Source organism: Rhinopithecus roxellana, chromosome 6, assembly GCF_007565055.1.
Source record: "Rhinopithecus roxellana isolate Shanxi Qingling chromosome 6, ASM756505v1, whole genome shotgun sequence".
Taxonomy (NCBI): Eukaryota; Metazoa; Chordata; class Mammalia; order Primates; family Cercopithecidae; genus Rhinopithecus; species Rhinopithecus roxellana.
Genome location: NC_044554.1, coordinates 103,284,423 through 103,307,207, shown reverse-complemented (window position 1 = coordinate 103,307,207; position 22,785 = coordinate 103,284,423).

The window sequence follows — 22,785 nt, the reverse complement described above, 5'->3', positions numbered from 1 at the left end:
ATTGAGGCCTAGGCTGATAAAGGAAATTTCATCAGTTCAAAACGTGAAAGAAGCTTTCTGAGAAACTTCTTTCTGATCTGTGAGTTCATCTCACCGACTTATAACTTAGGCCTCAGGAAGCAATTTGCTAACACTCTTTTCGTGGAAACTGCAAAGTGATATTTGGGAGCCCATAGGGGCCCATGGTGAAAAAGGAAATATCCTAACATAATAACTAGAGAGAAGCTTTCTGAGAGATTTCATTCTGATGTGTGACTTCATCACCCAGAGTTCCACCCTGCCCTTCTTGAAATAGTTTTCTAACAGTGTTCTCGTGGATTAAGCAAAGTGATATTTGGGAGCCCATTGAGGGCTATGGTGAATAAGGAAATATCCTCATATAATAACTACAGAGAAGCTCTTTGAGAAACTGCATTGCCATGTGTGAATGCAACTCACACAGTTACAGGTTTCTCTTCAGTGATCAGTTTGTTCACACAGTATTCTGGTAATCTGCCATTAGATATTTCATAGCGCAATGAAGCTTCCTAGGACAAAGCAAACATCCTCAGAAGAAAAGTAGAAAGAAGCTTTCTTAGAAACTTCTTTGTGATGTGTGAATTCATCTCACAGAGTTACACTTATGTTTCGTGGAGCAGTCCATTAACACTGTTTTTGAGGAACCTGAGAAGGGCTTCTTTGGATCGCATTGAGGCCTACGCTGATAAAGGAAATTTCATCAGTTCAAACGTGAAAGAAGCTTTCTGAGAAACTTCTTTCTGATCTGTGTGTTCATCTCACAGACTTATAACTTAGGCCTCAGGAGGCAATTTGCTAACACTCTTTTCGTGGAAATTGCAAAGTGATATTTGGGGGCCCCTAGGGGCCCATGGTGAAAAAGGAAATATCCTCACATAATAACTAGAGAGAAGCTTTCTGAGAGATTGCTTTCTGATGTGTGCCTTCATCACCCAGAGTTCCAGCCTTCCCTTCCTGGAACAGTTTGCTAAGAGTGTTCTCGTGGATTAAGCAAAGTGATATTTGGGAGCCCATTGAGGGCTATGGTGAAAAAGGAAATATCCTCACATAATAACTAGAGAGAAGCTCTCTGAGAAACTGCATTGCCATGTGTAAATGCAACTCACAGAGTAACACGTTTCTCTTCAGTGATCAGTTTGTTCACACAGTTTTCTGAAAATCTGCCATTACATAGTTCATAGCGCAGTGAAGCTTACTGTGACAAACCAAACATCCTCAGAAGAAAAGTAAAAAGAAACTTTCTTAGAAACTTCTTGGTAATGCGTGAATTCATCTCACAGAGTTACACTTATGTTTCGTGGAGCAGTCCATTAACACTGTCTTTGAGGAACCTGAGAAGGGCTTCTTTGGATCGCATTGAGGCCTAGGCTGATAAAGGAAATTTCATCAGTTCAAAACGTGAAAGACGCTTTCTGAGAAACTTCTTTCTGATCTGTGAGTTCATCTCACAGACTTATAACTTAGGCCTCAGGAAGCAATTTGCTAACACTTTTTTCGTGGAAACTGCAAAGTGATATTTGGGTGACCACAGGATCCCATGGTGAAAAGGAAATATCCTCACATAATAACTAGAGAGAAGCTCTCTGAGAAACTGCATTGCCATGGGTGAATGCAACTCACAGAGTTACATGTTTCTGTTCAGTGATCAGTTTGTTCACACAGTTTTCTGGAAATCTGCCATTAGATACTTCATAGCGCAAAGAAGCTTACTGTGACAAAGCAAACATCCTCAGAGGAAAAGTAGAAACAAGCTTTCTTAGGAACTTCTTGGTAATGTGTGAATTCATCTCACAGAGTTACACTTATGTTTCGTGTAGCAGTCCATTAACACTGTCTTTGAGGATCCTGAGAAGGGCTTCTTTGGATCGTATTGAGGCCTACGCTGATAAAGGAAATTTCATCAGTTCAAAACGTGAAAGACTCTTTCTGAGAAACTTTTTTCTGATCTGTGAGTTCATCTCACAGACTTATAACTTAGGCCTGAGGAAGCAATTTGCTAACACTCTTTTCGTGGAAACTGCAAAGTGATATTTGGGACTCCTTAGGGGCCCATGGTGAAAAACGAAATATGCTCACATAACAACTAGAGAGAAGTTTTCTGAGAGATTGCTTTCTGATGTGTGACTTCATCATCCAGAGTTGCACCGTTCCCTTCTTGGAACAGTTTGCTAACAGTGATCTCGTGGATTAAGCAAAGTGATATTTGGGAGCTCATTGTGGGCTGTACTGAAAAAGGAATTATCCTCACATAATAACTAGAGAGAGGCTCTCTGAGAAACTGCATTGCCATGTGTGAATGCAACTCACAGAGTTACACGTTTCTCTTCAGTGATCAGTTTGTTCACACAGTTTTCTGGAAATCTGCCATTAGATACTTCATTGCGCAATGAAGCTTACTGTCACAAAGCAAACATCCTCAGAAGAAAAGTAGAAAGAAGCTTTCTTAGAATATTATTGATAATGTGTGAATTCATCTCACAGAGTTACACTTATGTTTCGTGGAGCAGTCCATTAACACTGTCTTTGAGGAACCTGAGAAGGGCTTCCTTGGATCGCATTGAGGCCTACGCTGATAAAGGATATTTCATCAGTTCGAAACGTGGAAGAAGCTTTCTGAGAAACTTCTTTCTGATCTGTGAGTTCATTTCACAGACTTATAACTTAGGCCTGAGGAAGCAATTTGCTAACACTCTTTTCGTGGAAACTGCAAAGTGATATTTGGTAGCCCATAGGGGCCCATGGTGAAAAAGGAAATATCCTCACATAACAACTAGACAGAAGCTTTCGGAGAGATTGCTTTCTGATGTGTGACTTCATCACCCAGAGTCACACCCTTCTCTTCTTACAACAGTTTGCTAACAGTGTCCTCGTGGATTAAGCAAAGTGATATATGGGAGCTCATTGAGGGCTATGGTGAAAAAGGAAATATCCTCATATAATAACTAGAGAGAAGCTCTCTGAGAAACTGCATTGCCATGTGTGAATGCAACTCACAGAGTTTCACGTTTCTCTTCAGTGATAAGTTTGTTCACACAGTTTTTTGGAAATCTGCCATTAGATATTTCATAGCGCAATGAAGCTTACTGTGACAAAGCAAACATCCTCAGAAGAAAAGTAGAAAGAAGCTTTCGTAGAAAATTCTTGGTAATGTGTGAATTCATCTCACAGAGTTACACTTATGTTTCGTGGAGCAGTCCATTAACACTGTCTTTGAGGAACCTGAGAAGGGCTTCTTTGGATCGCATTGAGGCCTAGGCTGATAAAGGAAATTTCATCAGTTCAAAACGTGAAAGAAGCTTTCTGAGAAACTTCTTTCTGATCTGTGAGTTCATCTCACCGACTTATAACTTAGGCCTCAGGAAGCAATTTGCTAACACTCTTTTCGTGGAAACTGCAAAGTGATATTTGGGAGCCCATAGGGGCCCATGGTGAAAAAGGAAATATCCTAACATAATAACTAGAGAGAAGCTTTCTGAGAGATTTCATTCTGATGTGTGACTTCATCACCCAGAGTTCCACCCTGCCCTTCTTGAAATAGTTTTCTAACAGTGTTCTCGTGGATTAAGCAAAGTGATATTTGGGAGCCCATTGAGGGCTATGGTGAATAAGGAAATATCCTCATATAATAACTACAGAGAAGCTCTTTGAGAAACTGCATTGCCATGTGTGAATGCAACTCACACAGTTACAGGTTTCTCTTCAGTGATCAGTTTGTTCACACAGTATTCTGGTAATCTGCCATTAGATATTTCATAGCGCAATGAAGCTTCCTAGGACAAAGCAAACATCCTCAGAAGAAAAGTAGAAAGAAGCTTTCTTAGAAACTTCTTTGTGATGTGTGAATTCATCTCACAGAGTTACACTTATGTTTCGTGGAGCAGTCCATTAACACTGTTTTTGAGGAACCTGAGAAGGGCTTCTTTGGATCGCATTGAGGCCTACGCTGATAAAGGAAATTTCATCAGTTCAAACGTGAAAGAAGCTTTCTGAGAAACTTCTTTCTGATCTGTGTGTTCATCTCACAGACTTATAACTTAGGCCTCAGGAGGCAATTTGCTAACACTCTTTTCGTGGAAATTGCAAAGTGATATTTGGGGGCCCCTAGGGGCCCATGGTGAAAAAGGAAATATCCTCACATAATAACTAGAGAGAAGCTTTCTGAGAGATTGCTTTCTGATGTGTGCCTTCATCACCCAGAGTTCCAGCCTTCCCTTCCTGGAACAGTTTGCTAAGAGTGTTCTCGTGGATTAAGCAAAGTGATATTTGGGAGCCCATTGAGGGCTATGGTGAAAAAGGAAATATCCTCACATAATAACTAGAGAGAAGCTCTCTGAGAAACTGCATTGCCATGTGTAAATGCAACTCACAGAGTAACACGTTTCTCTTCAGTGATCAGTTTGTTCACACAGTTTTCTGAAAATCTGCCATTACATAGTTCATAGCGCAGTGAAGCTTACTGTGACAAACCAAACATCCTCAGAAGAAAAGTAAAAAGAAACTTTCTTAGAAACTTCTTGGTAATGCGTGAATTCATCTCACAGAGTTACACTTATGTTTCGTGGAGCAGTCCATTAACACTGTCTTTGAGGAACCTGAGAAGGGCTTCTTTGGATCGCATTGAGGCCTAGGCTGATAAAGGAAATTTCATCAGTTCAAAACGTGAAAGACGCTTTCTGAGAAACTTCTTTCTGATCTGTGAGTTCATCTCACAGACTTATAACTTAGGCCTCAGGAAGCAATTTGCTAACACTTTTTTCGTGGAAACTGCAAAGTGATATTTGGGTGACCACAGGATCCCATGGTGAAAAGGAAATATCCTCACATAATAACTAGAGAGAAGCTCTCTGAGAAACTGCATTGCCATGGGTGAATGCAACTCACAGAGTTACATGTTTCTGTTCAGTGATCAGTTTGTTCACACAGTTTTCTGGAAATCTGCCATTAGATACTTCATAGCGCAAAGAAGCTTACTGTGACAAAGCAAACATCCTCAGAGGAAAAGTAGAAACAAGCTTTCTTAGGAACTTCTTGGTAATGTGTGAATTCATCTCACAGAGTTACACTTATGTTTCGTGGAGCAGTCCATTAACACTGTCTTTGAGGATCCTGAGAAGGGCTTCTTTGGATCGTATTGAGGCCTACGCTGATAAAGGAAATTTCATCAGTTCAAAACGTGAAAGACTCTTTCTGAGAAACTTTTTTCTGATCTGTGAGTTCATCTCACAGACTTATAACTTAGGCCTGAGGAAGCAATTTGCTAACACTCTTTTCGTGGAAACTGCAAAGTGATATTTGGGACTCCTTAGGGGCCCATGGTGAAAAACGAAATATGCTCACATAACAACTAGAGAGAAGTTTTCTGAGAGATTGCTTTCTGATGTGTGACTTCATCATCCAGAGTTGCACCGTTCCCTTCTTGGAACAGTTTGCTAACAGTGATCTCGTGGATTAAGCAAAGTGATATTTGGGAGCTCATTGTGGGCTGTACTGAAAAAGGAATTATCCTCACATAATAACTAGAGAGAGGCTCTCTGAGAAACTGCATTGCCATGTGTGAATGCAACTCACAGAGTTACACGTTTCTCTTCAGTGATCAGTTTGTTCACACAGTTTTCTGGAAATCTGCCATTAGATACTTCATTGCGCAATGAAGCTTACTGTCACAAAGCAAACATCCTCAGAAGAAAAGTAGAAAGAAGCTTTCTTAGAATATTATTGATAATGTGTGAATTCATCTCACAGAGTTACACTTATGTTTCGTGGAGCAGTCCATTAACACTGTCTTTGAGGAACCTGAGAAGGGCTTCCTTGGATCGCATTGAGGCCTACGCTGATAAAGGATATTTCATCAGTTCGAAACGTGGAAGAAGCTTTCTGAGAAACTTCTTTCTGATCTGTGAGTTCATTTCACAGACTTATAACTTAGGCCTGAGGAAGCAATTTGCTAACACTCTTTTCGTGGAAACTGCAAAGTGATATTTGGTAGCCCATAGGGGCCCATGGTGAAAAAGGAAATATCCTCACATAACAACTAGACAGAAGCTTTCGGAGAGATTGCTTTCTGATGTGTGACTTCATCACCCAGAGTCACACCCTTCTCTTCTTGCAACAGTTTGCTAACAGTGTCCTCGTGGATTAAGCAAAGTGATATATGGGAGCTCATTGAGGGCTATGGTGAAAAAGGAAATATCCTCATATAATAACTAGAGAGAAGCTCTCTGAGAAACTGCATTGCCATGTGTGAATGCAACTCACAGAGTTTCACGTTTCTCTTCAGTGATAAGTTTGTTCACACAGTTTTTTGGAAATCTGCCATTAGATATTTCATAGCGCAATGAAGCTTACTGTGACAAAGCAAACATCCTCAGAAGAAAAGTAGAAAGAAGCTTTCGTAGAAAATTCTTGGTAATGTGTGAATTCATCTCACAGAGTTACACTTATGTTTCGTGGAGCAGTCCATTAACACTGTTTTTGAGGAACCTGAGAAGGGCTTCTTTGGATCGCATTGAGGCCTACGCTGATAAAGGAAATTTCATCAGTTCAAACGTGAAAGAAGCTTTCTGAGAAACTTCTTTCTGATCTGTGTGTTCATCTCACAGACTTATAACTTAGGCCTCAGGAGGCAATTTGCTAACACTCTTTTCGTGGAAATTGCAAAGTGATATTTGGGGGCCCATAGGGGCCCATGGTGAAAAAGGAAATATCCTCACATAATAAGTAGAGAGAAGCTTTCTGAGAGATTGCTTTCTGAAGTGTGACTTCATCACCCAGAGTTCCAGCCTTCCCTTCCTGGAACAGTTTGCTAAGAGTGTTCTCGTGGATTAAGCAAAGTGATATTTGGGAGCCCATTGAGGGCTATGGTGAAAAAGGAAATATCCTCACATAATAACTAGAGAGAAGCTCTCTGAGAAACTGCATTGCCATGTGTAAATGCAACTCACAGAGTTACACGTTTCTCTTCAGTGATCAGTTTGTTCACACAGTTTTCTGAAAATCTGCCATTACATAGTTCATAGCGCAGTGAAGCTTACTGTGACAAAGAAAACATCCTCAGAAGAAAAGTAGAAAGAAGCTTTCTTAGAATATTATTGATAATGTGTGAATTCATCTCACAGAGTTACACTTATGTTTCGTGGAGCAGTCCATTAACACTGTCTTTGAGGAACCTGAGAAGGGCTTCTTTGGATCGCATTGAGGCCTAGGCTGATAAAGGAAATTTCATCAGTTCAAAACGTGAAAGACGCTTTCTGAGAAACTTCTTTCTGATCTGTGAGTTCATCTCACAGACTTATAACTTAGGCCTCAGGAAGCAATTTGCTAACACTTTTTTCGTGGAAACTGCAAAGTGATATTTGGGTGACCACAGGATCCCATGGTGAAAATGAAATATCCTCACATAATAACTAGAGAGAAGCTCTCTGAGAAACTGCATTGCCATGGGTGAATGCAACTCACAGAGTTACATGTTTCTGTTCAGTGATCAGTTTGTTCACACAGTTTTCTGGAAATCTGCCATTAGATACTTCATAGCGCAAAGAAGCTTACTGTGACAAAGCAAACATCCTCAGAGGAAAAGTAGAAACAAGCTTTCTTAGGAACTTCTTGGTAATGTGTGAATTCATCTCACAGAGTTACACTTATGTTTCATGGAGCAGTCCATTAACACTGTCTTTGAGGATCCTGAGAAGGGCTTCTTTGGATCGTATTGAGGCCTACGCTGATAAAGGAAATTTCATCAGTTCAAAACGTGAAAGACTCTTTCTGAGAAACTTTTTTCTGATCTGTGAGTTCATCTCACAGACTTATAACTTAGGCCTGAGGAAGCAATTTGCTAACACTCTTTTCGTGGAAACTGCAAAGTGATATTTGGGACCCCTTAGCGCCCATGGTGAAAAACGAAATATGCTCACATAAAAACTAGAGAGAAGCTTTCTGAGAGATTGCTTTCTGATGTGTGACTTCATCATCCAGAGTTGCACCGTTCCCTTCTTGGAACAGTTTGCTAACAGTGATCTCGTGGACTAAGCAAAGTGATATTTGGGAGCTCATTGTGGGCTATACTGAAAAAGGAATTATCCTCACATAATAACTAGAGAGAGGCTCTCTGAGAAACTGCATTGCCATGTGTGAATGCAACTCACAGAGTTACACGTTTCTCTTCAGTGATCAGTTTGTTCACACAGTTTTCTGGAAATCTGCCATTAGATACTTCATTGCGCAATGAAGCTTACTGTGACAAAGCAAACATCCTCAGAAGAAAAGTAGAAAGAAGCTTTCTTAGAATATTATTGATAATGTGTGAATTCATCTCACAGAGTTACACTTATGTTTCGTGGAGCAGTCCATTAACACTGTCTTTGAGGAACCTGAGAAGGGCTTCCTTGGATCGCATTGAGGCCTAGGCTGATAAAGGAAATTTCATCAGTTCAAAACGTGAAAGAAGCTTTCTGAGAAACTTCTTTCTGATCTGTGAGTTCATCTCACCGACTTATAACTTAGGCCTCAGGAAGCAATTTGCTAACACTCTTTTCGTGGAAACTGCAAAGTGATATTTGGGAGCCCATAGGGGCCCATGGTGAAAAAGGAAATATCCTAACATAATAACTAGAGAGAAGCTTTCTGAGAGATTTCATTCTGATGTGTGACTTCATCACGCAGAGTTCCACCCTGCCCTTCTTGAAATAGTTTTCTAACAGTGTTCTCGTGGATTAAGCAAAGTGATATTTGGGAGCCCATTGAGGGCTATGGTGAATAAGGAAATATCCTCATATAATAACTACAGAGAAGCTCTTTGAGAAACTGCATTGCCATGTGTGAATGCAACTCACACAGTTACAGGTTTCTCTTCAGTGATCAGTTTGTTCACACAGTATTCTGGTAATCTGCCATTAGATACTTCATACCGCAATGAAGCTTCCTGGGACAAAGCAAACATCCTCAGAAGAAAAGTAGAAAGAAGCTTTCTTAGAAACTTCTTTGTGATGTGTGAATTCATCTCACAGAGTTACACTTATGTTTCGTGGAGCGGTCCATTAACACTGTTTTTGAGGAACCTGAGAAGGGATTCTTTGGATCGCATTGAGGCCTACGCTGATAAAGGAAATTTCATCAGTTCAAACGTGAAAGAAGCTTTCTGAGAAACTTCTTTCTGATCTGTGTGTTCATCTCACAGACTTATAACTTAGGCCTCAGGAGGCAATTTGCTAACACTCTTTTCGTGGAAATTGCAAAGTGATATTTGGGGGCCCATAGGGGCCCATGGTGAAAAAGGAAATATCCTCACATAATAACTAGAGAGAAGCTTTCTGAGAGATTGCTTTCTGAAGTGTGACTTCATCACCCAGAGTTCCAGCCTTCCCTTCCTGGAACAGTTTGCTAAGAGTGTTCTCGTGGATTAAGCAAAGTGATATTTGGGAGCCCATTGAGGGCTATGGTGAAAAAGGAAATATCCTCACATAATAACTAGAGAGAAGCTCTCTGAGAAACTGCATTGCCATGTGTAAATGCAACTCACAGAGTTACACGTTTCTCTTCAGTGATCAGTTTGTTCACACAGTTTTCTGAAAATCTGCCATTACATAGTTCATAGCGCAGTGAAGCTTACTGTGACAAACCAAACATCCTCAGAAGAAAAGTAAAAAGAAACTTTCTTAGAAACTTCTTGGTAATGCGTGAATTCATCTCACAGAGTTACACTTATGTTTCGTGGAGCAGTCCATTAACACTGTCTTTGAGGAACCTGAGAAGGGCTTCTTTGGATCGCATTGAGGCCTAGGCTGATAAAGGAAATTTCATCAGTTCAAAACGTGAAAGACGCTTTCTGAGAAACTTCTTTCTGATCTGTGAGTTCATCTCACAGACTTATAACTTAGGCCTCAGGAAGCAATTTGCTAACACTTTTTTCGTGGAAACTGCAAAGTGATATTTGGGTGACCACAGGATCCCATGGTGAAAATGAAATATCCTCACATAATAACTAGAGAGAAGCTCTCTGAGAAACTGCATTGCCATGTGTGAATGCAACTCACAGAGTTACATGTTTCTGTTCAGTGATCAGTTTGTTCACACAGTTTTCTGGAAATCTGCCATTAGATACTTCATAGCGCAATGAAGCTTACTGTGACAAAGCAAACATCCTCAGAGGAAAAGTAGAAACAAGCTTTCTTAGGAACTTCTTGGTAATGTGTGAATTCATCTCACAGAGTTACACTTATGTTTCATGGAGCAGTCCATTAACACTGTCTTTGAGGATCCTGAGAAGGGCTTCTTTGGATCGTATTGACGCCTACGCTGATAAAGGAAATTTCATCAGTTCAAAACGTGAAAGACTCTTTCTGAGAAACTTTTTTCTCATCTGTGAGTTCATCTCACAGACTTATAACTTAGGCCTGAGGAAGCAATTTGCTAACACTCTTTTCGTGGAAACTGCAAAGTGATATTTGGGACCCCCTAGGGGCCCATGGTGAAAAACGAAATATGCTCACATAACAACTAGAGAGAAGCTTTCTGAGAGATTGCTTTCTGATGTGTGACTTCATCATCCAGAGTTGCACCGTTCCCTTCTTGGAACAGTTTGCTAACAGTGATCTCGTGGACTAAGCAAAGTGATATTTGGGAGCCCTTTGAGGGCTATGGTGAATAAGGAAATATCCTCATATAATAACTACAGAGAAGCTCTTTGAGAAACTGCATTGCCATGTGTGAATGCAACTCACACAGTTACAGGTTTCTCTTCAGTGATCAGTTTGTTCACACAGTATTCTGGTAATCTGCCATTAGATACTTCATACCGCAATGAAGCTTCCTGGGACAAAGCAAACATCCTCAGAAGAAAAGTAGAAAGAAGCTTTCTTAGAAACTTCTTTGTGATGTGTGAATTCATCTCACAGAGTTACACTTATGTTTCGTGGAGCGGTCCATTAACACTATCTTTGAGGAACCTGAGAAGGGCTTCTTTGGATCGCATTGAGGCCTACGCTGATAAAGGAAATTTCATCAGTTCAAACGTGAAAGAAGCTTTCTGAGAAACTTCTTTCTGATCTGTGTGTTCATCTCACAGACTTATAACTTAGGCCTCAGGAGGCAATTTGCTAACACTCTTTTCGTGGAAATTGCAAAGTGATATTTGGGGGCCCATAGGGGCCCATGGTGAAAAAGGAAATATCCTCACATAATAACTAGAGAGAAGCTTTCTGAGAGATTGCTTTCTGAAGTGTGACTTCATCACCCAGAGTTCCAGCCTTCCCTTCCTGGAACAGTTTGCTAAGAGTGTTCTCGTGGATTAAGCAAAGTGATATTTGGGAGCCCATTGAGGGCTATGGTGAAAAAGGAAATATCCTCACATAATAACTAGAGAGAAGCTCTCTGAGAAACTGCATTGCCATGTGTAAATGCAACTCACAGAGTTACACGTTTCTCTTCAGTGATCAGTTTGTTCACACAGTTTTCTGAAAATCTGCCATTACATAGTTCATAGCGCAGTGAAGCTTACTGTGACAAAGCCAAACATCCTCAGAAGAAAAGTAAAAAGAAACTTTCTTAGAAACTTCTTGGTAATGCTGTGAATTCATCTCACAGAGTTACACTTATGTTTCGTGGAGCAGTCCATTAACACTCTCTTTGAGGAACCTGAGAAGGGCTTCTTTGGATCGCATTGAGGCCTAGGCTGATAAAGGAAATTTCATCAGTTCAAAACGTGAAAGACGCTTTCTGAGAAACTTCTTTCTGATCTGTGAGTTCATCTCACAGACTTATAACTTAGGCCTCAGGAAGCAATTTGCTAACACTTTTTTCGTGGAAACTGCAAAGTGATATTTGGGTGACCACAGGATCCCATGGTGAAAAGGAAATATCCTCACATAATAACTAGAGAGAAGCTCTCTGAGAAACTGCATTGCCATGTGTGAATGCAACTCACAGAGTTACATGTTTCTGTTCAGTGATCAGTTTGTTCACACAGTTTTCTGGAAATCTGCCATTAGATACTTCATAGCGCAATGAAGCTTACTGTGACAAAGCAAACATCCTCAGAGGAAAAGTAGAAACAAGCTTTCTTAGGAACTTCTTGGTAATGTGTGAATTCATCTCACAGAGTTACACTTATGTTTCATGGAGCAGTCCATTAACACTGTCTTTGAGGATCCTGAGAAGGGCTTCTTTGGATCGTATTGACGCCTACGCTGATAAAGGAAATTTCATCAGTTCAAAACGTGAAAGACTCTTTCTGAGAAACTTTTTTCTCATCTGTGAGTTCATCTCACAGACTTATAACTTAGGCCTGAGGAAGCAATTTGCTAACACTCTTTTCGTGGAAACTGCAAAGTGATATTTGGGACCCCCTAGGGGCCCATGGTGAAAAACGAAATATGCTCACATAACAACTAGAGAGAAGCTTTCTGAGAGATTGCTTTCTGATGTGTGACTTCATCATCCAGAGTTGCACCGTTCCCTTCTTGGAACAGTTTGCTAACAGTGATCTCGTGGACTAAGCAAAGTGATATTTGGGAGCTCATTGTGGGCTATACTGAAAAAGGAATTATCCTCACATAATAACTAGAGAGAGGCTCTCTGAGAAACTGCATTGCCATGTGTGAATGCAACTCACAGAGTTACACGTTTCTCTTCAGTGATCAGTTTGTTCACACAGTTTTCTGGAAATCTGCCATTAGATACTTCATTGCGCAATGAAGCTTACTGTGAAAAAGCAAACATCCTCAGAAGAAAAGTAGAAAGAAGCTTTCTTAGAATATTATTGATAATGTGTGAATTCATCTCACAGAGTTACACTTATGTTTCGTGGAGCAGTCCATTAACACTGTCTTTGAGGAACCTGAGAAGGGCTTCCTTGGATCGCATTGAGGCCTACGCTGATAAAGGATATTTCATCAGTTCGAAACGTGAAAGAAGCTTTCTGAGAAACTTCTTTCTGATCTGTGAGTTCATTTCACAGACTTATAACTTAGGCCTGAGGAAGCAATTTGCTAACACTCTTTTCGTGGAAACTGCAAAGTGATATTTGGTAGCTCATAGGGGCCCATGGTGAAAAAGGAAATATCCTCACATAACAACTAGAGAGAAGCTTTCTGAGAGATTGCTTTCTGATGTGTGACTTCATCACCCAGAGTCACACCCTTCTCTTCTTACAACAGTTTGCTAACAGTGTCCTCGTGGATTAAGCAAAGTGATATATGGGAGCTCATTGAGGGCTATGGTGAAAAAGGAAATATCCTCACATAATAACTAGAGAGAAGCTCTCTGAGAAACTGCATTGCCATGTGTGAATGCAACTCACAGAGTTTCACGTTTCTCTTCAGTGATAAGTTTGTTCACACAGTTTTTTGGAAATCTGCCATTAGATATTTCATAGCGCAATGAAGCTTACTGTGACAAAGCAAACATCCTCAGAAGAAAAGTAGAAAGAAGCTTTCGTAGAAAATTCTTGGTAATGTGTGATTTCATCTCACAGAGTTACACTTATGTTTCGTGGAGCAGTCCATTAACACTGTCTTTGAGGACCCTGAGAAGGGCTTCTTTGGATCGCATTGAGGCCTACGCAGATAAAGGAAATTTCATCAGTTAAAAATGTGAAAGAAGCTTTCTGAGTAACTTCTTTCTGATCTGTGAGTTCATCTCACAGAGTTTTAACTTAGGCCTCAGGAAGCAAATTGCTAACACTCTTTTCGTGGAAACTGCAAAGTAATATTTCGGACCCCATTGGGGCCCATGGTGAAAAAGGAAATATCCTCACGTAACAACTAGAGAGAAGCTTTCTGAGAGATTGCTTTCTGATGTGTGACTTCATCACCCAGAGTTGCACCCTTCCCTTCTTGCAACCGTTTGCTAACAGTGTTCTCGTGGATTAAGCAAAGTGATATTTGGGAGCTCATTGAGGGCTATGGTGAAAAAGGAAACATCCTCACATAATAACTAGAGAGAAGCTCTCTGAGAAACTGCATTGCCATGTGTGAATGCAACACACAGAGTTACACGTTTCTCTTCAGTGATCAGTTTGTTCACACAGTTTTCTGGAAATCTGCCATTAGATACTTCATAGCGCAATGAAGCTTACTGTGACAAAGCAAACATCCTCAGAAGAAAAGTAGAAAGAAGCTTTCTTAGAAACTTCTTGGTGATGTGTGAATTCATCTCACAGAGTTACACTTATGTTTCGTGGAGCAGTCCATTAACACTGTCTTTGAGGAACCTGAGAAGGGCTTCCTTGGATCGCATTGAGGCCTACGCTGATAAAGGAAATTTCATCAGTCCGAAACGTGAAAGAAGCTTTCTGAGAAACTTCTTTCTGATCTGTGAGTTCATTTCACAGACTTATAACTTAGGCCTGAGGAAGGAATTTGCTAACACTCTTTTCGTGGAAACTGAAAAGTGATATTTGGTAGTCCATAGGGGCCCCTGGTGAAAAAGGAAATATCCTCACATAGTAACTAGAGAGAAGCTTTTTGAGAGTTTGCTTTCTGATGTGTGACTTCATCACCCAGAGTTGCACCCTTCCCTTCTTGGAACAGTTTGCTACCAGTGTTCTCGTGGATTAAGGAAAGTGATATCTGGGAGCTCATTCAGGTCTACGGTGAAAAAGGAAATATCCTCACATAATAACTAGAGAGAAGCTCTCTGAGAAACTGCATTGCCATGTGTGAATGCAACTCACAGAGTTACACGTTTCTCTTCAGTGATCAGTTTGTTCACAAAGTGTTCTGGAAATCTGCCATTAGATACTTCATAGCGCAATGAAGCTTACTGTGACAAAGCAAACATCCTCAGAAGAAAAGAAGAAAGAAGCTTTCTTAGAAACTTCTTGGTAATGTGTGAATTCATCTCACAGAGTTACACTTATGTTTCGTGGAGCAGTCCATTAACACTGTCTTTGAGGACCCTGAGAAGGGCTTCTTTGGATCGCATTGAGGCCTACGCAGATAAAGGAAATTACATCAGTTCAAAATGTGAAAGAAGCTTTCTGAGAAACTTCTTTCTGATCTGTGAGTTCATCTCACAGAGTATTAACTTAGGCCTCAGGAAGCAAATTGCTAACACTCTTTTCGTGGAAACTGCAAAGTAATATTTCGGACCCCACAGGGGCCCATGGTGAAAAAGGAAATATCCTCACGTAACAACTAGAGAGAAGCTTTCTGAGAGATTGCTTTCTGATGTGTGACTTCATCACCCAGAGTTGCACCCTTCCCTTCTTGCAACCGTTTGCTAACAGTGTTCTCGTGGATTAAGCAAAGTGATATTTGGGAGCTCTTTGAGGGCTATGGTGAAAAAGGAAATATCCTCACATAATAACTAGAGAGAATCTCTCTGAGAAACTGCATTGCCATGTGTGAATGCAACTCACAGAGTTACACGTTTCTCTTCAGTGATCAGTATGTTCACAAAGTGTTCTGGAAATCTGCCATTAGATACTTCATAGCGCAATGAAGCTTACTGTGACAAAGCAAACATCCTCAGAAGAAAAGTAGAAAGAAGCTTTCTTAGAAACTTCTTGGTGATGTGTGAATTCATCTCACAGAGTTACACTCATGTTTCTTGGAGCAGTCCATTAACACTGTCTTTGAGGAACCTGAGAAGGGCTTCTTTGGATCGCTTTGAGGCCTACGCTGATAAAGGAAATTTCATCAGTTCAAAACGTGAAAGAAGCTTTCTGAGAAACTTCTTTCTGATCTGTGAGTTCATCTCACAGACTATTAAACTTAGGCCTCTGGAAGCAATTTGCTAACACTCTTTTCGTGGAAACTGCAAAGTGATATTTGGGAGCCCATAGGGGCCCGTGGTGAAAAAGGAAATTTCCTCACATAATAACTAGAGAGAAGCTTTCTGAGAGATTGCTTTCTGATGTGTGACTTCATCACCCAGAGTTGCACCCTTCCCTTCTTGGAACAGTTTGCTAATAGTGTTCTTGTGGATTAAGCAAAGTGATATTTGGGAGCTCATTGAGGGCTATGCTGAAAAAGGAATTATCCTCACATAATAACTGGAGAGAGGCTCTCTGAGAAACTGCATTGCCATGTGTGAATGCAACTCACAGAGTTACACGTTTCTCTTCAGTGATCAGTTTGTTCGCACAGTGTTCTGGAAATCTGCCATTAGATACTTCATAGCGCAATGAAGCTTACTGTGACAAAGCAAACATCCTCAGAAGAAATGTAGAAAGAAGCTTTCTTAGAAACTTCTTGGTGATGTGTGAATTCATCTCACAGAGTTACACTTATGTTTCGTGGAGCAGTCCATTAACACTGTCTTTGAGAACCTGAGAAGGGCTTCTTTGGATCGCATTGAGGCCTACGCTGATAAAGGAAATTTCATCAGTTCAAACGTGAAAGAAGCTTTCTGAGAAACTTCTTTCTGATCTGTGAGTTCATCTCACAGACATATAAGTTAGGCCTCAGGAAGCAATTTGCTAACACTCTTTTCGTGGAAACTGCAAAGTGATATTTGGGAGCCCATAGGGGCCCGTGGTGAAAAAGGAAATATCCTCACATAATAACTAGAGAGAAGCTTTCTGAGAGATTGCTTTCTGATGTGTGACTTCATCACCCAGACTTCCACCCTTCCCTTCTGGGAACACTTTGCTAATAGTGTTCTCATGGATTCAGAAAAGTGATATTTGGGAGCTCATTGAGGGATATGGTGAGAAAGTAAGTATACTCACAAAATAACTAGAGAGAAGCTTTCTGAGAGATTGCTTTCTGATGTGTGACTTCATCACCCAGAGTTCCAGCCTTCCCTTCTTGGAACAGTTTGCTAACAGTGTTCTCGTGGATTAAGCAAAGTGATATGTGGGAGCTCATTGAGGATTATGGTGAAAAAGGAAATATCCTCTCATAATAATTGGAGAGAGCCTCTCTGAGAAACTGCATTGCCATGTGTGAATGCAACTCACAGAGTTACACGTTTCTCTTCAGTGATCAGTTTGTTCACACAGTTTTCTGGAAATCTGCCATTAGATACTTCATAGCGCAATGAAGCTTACTGTGACAAAGCAAACATCCTCAGAAGAAATGTAGAAAGAAGCTTTCTTAGAAACTTCTAGGTGATGTGTGAATTCATCTCACAGAGTTACACTTATGTTTCGTGGAGCAGTCCATTAACACTGTCTTTGAGGAACCTGAGAAGGGCTTCTTTGGATCGCATTGAGGCCTACGTTGATAAAGGAAATTTCATCAGTTCAAAACGTGAAAGAAGCTTTCTGAGAAACTTCTTTCTGATCCGTGAGTTCATCTCACAGACTTATAACTTAGGCCTCAGGAAGCAATTTGCTAACACTCTTTTCGTGGAAACTGCAAAGTGATATTTGGGAGCCCCTAGGGGCCCATGGTGAAAAAGGAAATATCCTCACATAATAACTAGAGAGAAGCTTTCTGAGAGATTGCTTTCTGATGTGTGACTTCATCACCCAGAGTTCCACCCTTCCCTTCTTGGAACAGTTTGCTAACAGCGTTCTCGTGGATTAAGCAAAGTGATATTTTGGAGCTCATTGAGGGCTTTGGTGAAAAAGGAAATATCCTCACATAATAACTAGAGAGAAGCTCTCTGAGAAACTGCATTGCCATGTGTGAATGCAACTCACAGAGTTACACGTTCCTCTTCAGTGATCAGTTTGTTCACACAGTTTTGTGGAAATCTACCATTAGGTACTTCACAGCAGAATGAAGCTTACTGTTACAAAGGAAACATCCTCAGAAGAGAAGTAGAAAGAGGCTTTCGTAGAAACTCCTTTCTGATGTGTGAATTCATCTCACAGAGTTACACTTATGTTTCGTGGAGCAGTCCATTAACACTGTCTTTGAGGAACCTGAGAAGGGCTTTTTTGGATCCCATTGAGGTCTACGATGATAAAGGAAATTTCATCAGTTCAAAACGTGAAAGAAACTTTCTGAGAAACTTCTTTCTGATCTGTGAGTTCATCTCACAGACTTATAACTTAGGCCTCAGGAAGCAATTTGCTAACACTCTTTTCGTGGAAACTGCAAAGTGATATTTGGGAGCCCTTAGGGGCCCATGGTGAAAAAGGAAATATCCTCACATAATAATTAGAGAGAAGCTTTCTGAGAGATTGCTTTCGGATGTGTGACTTCATCACCCAGAGTTTCACCCTTCCCTTCTTGGAACAGTTTTCTAACAGTGTTCTCCTGGATTAAGCAAAGTGATATTTGGGAGCTCATTGAGGGCTATGGTGAAAAATTAAACAGCCTCAGAGAGAAAGTGGAAAGAAGCTTTCTTAGAAACTGCCTTGCGATGTGTGAATGCAACTCACAGAATTACGTTTCTCCTCAGTGATCCGTTTGCTTACACAGTTTTCTTCAAACCTGCAATGGGAAACTTCTTAGCGCTATGCAGCCGACGGTGAGAAAAGTAAATCCTCAGATCTGAAAGTGAAAGAAGCTTTCTGAGAATTTGCTTTCTGATGTGTGACTTCATCTCTGAGAGTTACACCACTATTTCTTGGAGCCGTTTCCTAGGACTGCTTCCGTGGATTCTGAGAAGTGATATTTCCGATGGTTTTGACAGTAGAAGGACAAAGGAAATATCCTCCGAGAAAAACCAGAATGAAGCTTTCTGAGAAACTGCTTTGTGATGTGTGAATTCATTTCACAGTGTTATACCCCCCTTTCATGGGGGAGGTTCCTAGCACTCATTTCGTGGAATCTCAAAAGTGATGTCTTGGATATCGTTGAATCCCATGGTGAATAAGGAAGTATCCTCGGACAAACCTGCAGAGAAACCTTCTCAGAAACGTCCTTGCTGTGGGTGAGTTCTGCCCACAGGGTTCCATGGTTGTTTTCATTGAGAAGCTTGATAACCGAGTTTTCGCAGTATCTGCAATAAGACACACTGTGGCGCTCCGAGACCACAAATGACCTCATCTTCATAAGGCAAGAAACTTTCTGAGAAACCGCGTTGTGATGTGTGAATTCAACCCACTGAATTACAGCTATATTTCGTGGGGCCGTTGACTAGCCCTGTTTGTGTGGAATCTGAGAACTGATATTACGGATCCCATTGAAGTCTATGGGGCCAAAGAAAATATCCTCCCATTAAAACGATAAAGACGACTTCTGAGAAACTTCTTTGTGATATGTGACTTCATCTCACAGAGTTACAACTTAGTCCTCAGGAAGCAGTTTCCTAACACTCCTTTCGTGGAATCTGAATAGAGACATTTGGAAGCCCATTGGGGCCCATGGTGAAAAAGGAAATATCCTCACATAATAACTAGAGAGAAGCTTTCTGAGAGATGGCTTTCTGATGTGTGACTTCATCACCCAGACTTCCACCCTTCCCTTCTGGGAACACTTTGCTAACAGTGTTCTCGTGGATTCAGCAAAGTGATATTTGGGAGCTCATTGAGGGATATGGTGAGAAAGGAAATATCCTCACAAAATAACTAGAGAGAAGCTTTCTGAGAGATTGCTTTCTGATGTGTGACTTGTTCACCCAGAGTTCCACCCTTCCCTTCTTGGAACAGTTTACTAACAGTGTTCTCGTGCATTAAGCAAAGTGATATTTGGGAGCTCATTGAGGGCTATGGTGAAAAAGGAAATATCCTCACATAATAAATAGAGAGAAGCTCTCTGAGAAACTGCATTGCCATGTGTGAATGCAACTCACAGAGTTACACGTTTCTCTTCAGTGATCAGTTTGTTCACACAGTTTTCTGGAAATCTGCCATTAGATACTTCATAGCGCAATGAAGCTTACTGTGACAAAGCAAACATCCTCAGAAGAAAAGTAGAAAGAAGCTTTCTTAGAAACTTCTTGGTGATGTGTGAATTCATCTCACAGAGTTACACTTATGTTTCGTGGAGCAGTCCATTAACACTGTCTTTGAGGAACCTGAGAAGGGCTTCTTTGGATCGCATTGAGGCCTACGCTGATAAAGGAAATTTCATCAGTTCAAAACGTGAAAGAAGCTTTCTGAGAAACTTCTTTCTGATCTGTGAGTTCATCTCACAGACTTATAACTTAGGTCTCAGGAAGCAATTTGCTAACACTCTTTTCGTGGAAACTGCAAAGTGATATTGGGGAGCCCATAGGCTCATTACATGAGATGTTCAACACATTATTACAAAACAGGCTTAACTTTAGATGATTTTGCCCAACTGTAGGCAATGCTATGTTTAGCAGGCAAGGAGTATCAAACGTATCTTCAACTTACGATGGGTTAATGTAACCCTGTCCCAAGTTGAGGAGAATCTGTATTTGTTTCTCCCATCTTCTCACTGAAATACTCTTTATAGTGAGGGCCTTATCTCATTCATCTGTATCCTCAGCACGTGGCACAGTATCTAACACTCAAGAAGGTGCCCAAATATTTGCTGACAAGAAAAGGAAGCTGCTGTGATTTTTCTTTGTCCTTTAGTAATTCTAAATGAGAACCAAAGTCCTCAAATCTAGAATATACTGTGGACTTTAATGTTTACAATACTAATGGAAGACCCACGAAAATATTTTGCAAAGACTACCATTCTAAAGTGGTATCCTTCCTTTATAAAAACTGGAAAAACGAAAGAAAGCTCTCTCAGTCTGTTATTTTTACTGTATGAAAGTAATAATTGAATTGACTGACATCTTAAAATGAAGACAGGGAAACATATATTAAAATTGGGGAGATTAGAACCCTAACCTAATAAGATAGTCACAGTCCTCTTTAACTACAAAGATGACTAATAGCTCACGTGGTGGTGAGGCTGAAAGGCGAAAGACAGAGACAGTGAGGGAGAAAGCAGACATGGAGAATCAGATAGTTGCCTCATAATTCCTAATTCTCCTTGGTATTAATCCCTTGAAATTGACACTGGCATTCAGAGAACGGGAGCACAATGTAAAAGATGTGTGGATGGAATAGCAATGTTTTTATTATCTGTTCTTGCCTCACTAGTGTTAACTAAAAAACCTATGCATTTCTATTTATTTGTTTGAGACAGGGTCTTGCTCTGTCACCCAGGCTGGAGTGCTGTGGGTATTGGCAGAGCTCACCACAGGGCCTCCAATTCTTCCTTCGACTCTGTAGGAGCTAGACTAAAGGACTAGCGCCCCAGTGCCCAACTAGTTTTTTTTTTTTTTTTTTTTTGAGTTGTGCTCTTATTGCCTAGTCTGGAGTGCAGTGGCACAATTCTTGGCTCACTGCACCTCGCCTCTTGGGGTTCAAGTGCTTCTTCCTGCCCCTCACCTCCAGAGTAGCAGGCATTACACATACACCACCAGGCCCGCTATTTTTGTATTTTTGGTAGAGATGAAGGTTTTGCATGTTGAGCCAGCCGGTCGGAACTCCTGACCTCAGATGATCCACCTTCCTCAGCCCCCAAATGCCTATGATGATAAGCATAGCCACTACACCCCCCCAAAATTTTGTTCTTTTTGTAGAGACAGATCTCACGATGTGGCCTAGCCTGTGACCTCAAGTACCCTCATGGCCTTTGTCCTCAAAGTGCTGGGATTAGAGAGGCGTAGCCACGTATCGTGGCCTCAACCTATGCCGAGTCCGGAAAAAAAATAAACTTCGCTTCTTTTTATAAATTATTATATAAAACCTACATATAAATGACATGAAATATCAATTTCAGATTTCTAAATTGTTATGGTTTTGCAATTGATAATCATGACAATTTAAGTTGCCACGTGCATTATTAAGCTAATATGTCAATACAAGCCTGCGTATTAATACCAGTGATGAAAAAGTAGAGTTCAGTTCATCTAAAATTTTAATAATCTTAAAGGGCATTTAAGTGAGTATTAAAATCCCAAGCAAACAAGATTTATATTTAAACACAAAACAATACTTGCTGAATAATATAATGTCCAACCTTTTAAAAGAGAAAGCATATAAAAATAAACAGAAAGTTAAATTAGAGAAGTCAGCTTCTTAAATACAACCAAAGGTCAAAAACGTTTAAGTCACTTTTAGAAATTTAAACTTCAGGAAAAAGGTAAACCTTATAAAGCCTCGTAAATTTCGAAGCTACAAAACATCAGCAAACAAAACATTTAGTGTCACATGATATTAACAATCTGGTGGAATTTTTTTCCTAGGGTCCATTTAGTTTTATATTGCTGGTCTTTCATCAACAATTTAGTTTTTAATCTTTTGTTAAGCAATAGAAAATCCTCTATCATTATCCTAGAAGAATAAACTTTATCATTTCTTAAGAAGGCTCCCTTATTCATGTTTACTGTGAATGGGAATGACACATCTATGGTAAAAAAAGGAGCAAAGAAGCCAAATAGAAGAGACTTGTATACTGGAAGGAATTGGTTTACATTACGGTAATGTGACTGTTAGATAACTTAATGCTATTTTAGCCTGATGCTACGCAGGGTTCTTTTGGTGAGAGATGGTGGAGTTACAATTAATCAGGTGGCTGATTACGAGTTACTTACCGCAAAAGGAAAAGACTGGGAGAATATTTGGAAAAATCTGCTGTTGTCAATAACACATATATGTACTCAATGGAAAAGGGAAGTAACAAAGACAAAAAACGGAGTACAGACGATATGTTCTAACAACAGAACAATCCACATCAGATTAATGTCTAAGTTTCGTGAGGTCTTATGTCCTATAAACAAAAGATTAGGACTGATAATATGATACCGAAAGGACATGTCTATGACAGCTACATGAAACAGAAGCCAGAATAGATGTTATTGTAGAAAGAATGGCACAGAGAAAAATTGGCATGCAATGCTTTTGATAACCCAGCTCTTACGAGACATAAGATAAATGCATCTTGGGTTTTATTTTGAATATGTATA